A 3,355-nucleotide genomic window follows, 5' to 3' on the forward strand; every position below is an offset into this window, starting at 1 on the left:
GTTGAAATCCTAACCCCTAAGGCGATGGTAACAGGAAGTGGGGCCTTTGGGAGATGGTTAGATCATAAGGGTGGAGTCCTTATGAATGGGATTAGCGTCCTTCAGAAACGACCTGGAAAGCTTACTCACCCCTTCCACCCTGTGAAGACACTGAATCGGCCAGTGCCTTGATCTTGGACTTCCTAGTCTTTAGAACAGGGAGCAATGTCTGTGGTTTTCTGTTACAGCAGCCTGAATGGACTAAGATGCCTTGCTAGGGATGATGACATCCTCCGTCTACTACCATTGCTTCTGTGCATCCCGTACAAGGAGCCATGAAAAGTGGCAGTGAAATGCATCCCTTCCCTCATCTGTGCTTCCAACAAACTACCTTTACCTTATTTCAAGATCAAGTTGGATATGCTATTATGAGTTGGGCAAGACTGCATATTCAGAGATGCTTTCTATATATAACAAGGAAAAGATTGAATCCTATTCTTGCCCTTCTTGAAGTCCGTCAAGAGAAAGGGATATTAAAAAAAAAAAAGAGAGAGCAGGAGAATTATCCCAAGGGGACATATGTGAGGATACATAACTATATGTATTAGCATTTAGTCAGCAAAGCTTTGAGTTGTGTCAATAGGGGCAAAATTAAGTGCAGAGGTGAGCAATTATGTGAATTCAGCCCACCTAAGCTGTCAATCTGTGAACAATGATAATAACTACTTTTAATAGTACTATAATATAAAGTTATAATGAAATAATAATACTGTTACTCTTATATAATAGCAATTATTATTATTATTACTGAAGTTTATCCACTTTTCCTCATCTGCAGTTATTGCTTTTCCTCCCACTTCAAGTTATGTGGATAATTACTTCAAATTTCAGTTTTATTTTGCTATAGTGTAGACATAACTCAGGCCAGAAAAACCCTCAAAACTCTGAATTTCCCTAATTATTGGTTCCTCAACTGTAAAAGTAATGCCCTAGATCCAGAAACACTTCTATGACATATATATATATATATATATGTAATTATATGTATGTGTTTTAGTCATCAGGAAAAAAAGCAGCATAAATGAAATGTGTCCATGTTAACTGCCCATGTCTGTTTAGAATCATAATTCGATGCTCAGAGCCTCAAAGCTCTTTCTTTGCAAGCTTCTCATATGCATACACAATGCCCCATATTGGGAAACCAGAATGTAAGAGAGTTGCGTGGGTTTTTTTTTTTTTTAAATATACTGCTTGGTCCTTTCACACATTACTTAACTTCAAAACCAAATCTATTTTCTCTAATTGTCAGTGGAAGCAGTGGGTTACCATAGTTACAAAGTAAAGAGTGTTACTGAAAAGAAGACTAATGAAATTTTAAGTGACAGATTCAAAGATATTAGGAAATTACCCCAACAGGGAAATGGGCACTTATCAAGCTGCCAGTCACAGTAATTACCGAGCAAACCTATCAGGATCTGGGTCAGAAAGTCTCTTCAGACGTTCCATACACCAGTGCTACAGCGCTCTGAAGGGCTGGTCCCAATAACATGGGCACCCTGTCGTTAGCGCCGTTTTCTGTCACTATAGCTGCATGAGGACGCACTGTAACCACCACGCAGCATGGGCTGTGTGTGACGGGCCTCAGCTGAGGAGCTGGCACAGCACACCTGGAGAACACTGATGCTACAGATGAGGTACTGTATTACGGTGCCACGTCCCCCAAGTGTTAGAAAGTTGTTGCCCTGCAGACCCATCTTTCGACCATCTTACAGGATTTTTCAAGGCAAGTACCATCCACTCACATGGTCAAAGACATACGTAGAAGGTACGATACAGTTTTTAAAAGTCTAACATATGAAGGTTTGTTTTTGCTCAGGGGGAGGAATCGATGAGTAATTTATTGAAATAGTATACACAGAGATTATTCACATAAAATAATGGGTAAGGGGAAAATCTAGTGAATAAACAGGTGGAAGAATGGAGAATCCATCCACTTCAAGTCACTCATGAGAACAACATAGTAAGAGTTAACTACGTTTGCTAGAGTAGGAAAAACACAGACCCCCAAGAAACATCACTACTCTCCGAGTCCTGGCATGACTCGTAAGAAAACAAGCAGTCGTTGGTGTTTCTGTGCTAAAAGTTGTGTATTTTGGGCTTCTAAGAACCATAAAATTGACTTAAAGAACGGTTTCAAACGGTAAAAAGAGAAATGCAAAACAATTAAAGACGTGCAATTAAACTGGTTTGTGTCTCACTGCTTCATAGTAATTAAGAGCTCATGCTTAGAAAAGCACCATAAAAACGAGTTAAGATTTAAAACGGGTGTACATGAGTCAGTGTAAACCTACACACGAGTCAAGTGACAGGACAACTACTCAAAACATGGAAGACCTGGGGTCAGTATAGCATGATTTAAAAATAATGAAGGAACGATGATTCTGGATTGAATTATTATTTGCTAGGCTACTTGGTTGACTTGGTTCTTTGTGTCTAGTAGTATTTTATCCATTTAAGTTCTTAGAGTACCTATGTCTGGTACACACAGTAATGGCTGAACACTTGGTGAAGTATGGCCTTGAAGGAACAGGGAGAGAAAGAGAAACCAGGACAGAGAAAGAGCTGGGGAGGTAAGGACAGAGAATATTAACAGGGAGGCGTCAGAAGAGCCTGACAATCACGTTAGCTGGCGAGCAGCTTTACGGAGGACGAGGACTCAGGAAGACACAGCTAATTGCAAACTCTGGGCTTCCGGTTACTCTCTGCTATTCACCTTTCTACCTCCACACCAGAAACAACTGTACACACCCAGGAAAAGCAAGCCTTTGTTGCTCCACCCCTTGTTAAAGGCCTTTCATGATGCTGACTATTTCTCACATCCTTCCTGGCCCACCTGAGAGGGAGTGGGGTGCAACCTGAGAACATACTTCCTTCCGTTCTGGAACGACAGGACACCATTGTCTCCTGGAAACACCCGTGCTTCACGTCTAAAGGGTGCTGCCACATTATCCGTGCAGAGAATGTGCACACCACGACCCTCATGTTCAACATTCCATGGTTTCCCCAGAGAACTCCTTACCTTTCCAACGGGCTTTCAAAGGATGTGATGGTTCTCTTAAAACGATTCCTTATCACCTGAGTGGAACCTTCTTAATGACGTTGCCAAATTCAACCAAAATGCCTCATTTCCTTGCACCAAGTAATGATTTAAATATTAAAAATTACAAATATTACAAAAACTAATAACAAAACAGATAGAGAGTTATGATAGGCTTTTTAAAAAGGATTTAATTAGAAACCCCCATCAAGAACGGTCTGGGACTTCCCTGGTGGCGCAGTGGTTGGGAGTCCGCCTGCCAATGCAGAGGACATGGGT

This window comes from Hyperoodon ampullatus (assembly GCF_949752795.1).
Source record: "Hyperoodon ampullatus genome assembly, chromosome: X".
In the NCBI taxonomy this organism is placed as follows: Eukaryota; Metazoa; Chordata; class Mammalia; order Artiodactyla; family Ziphiidae; genus Hyperoodon; species Hyperoodon ampullatus.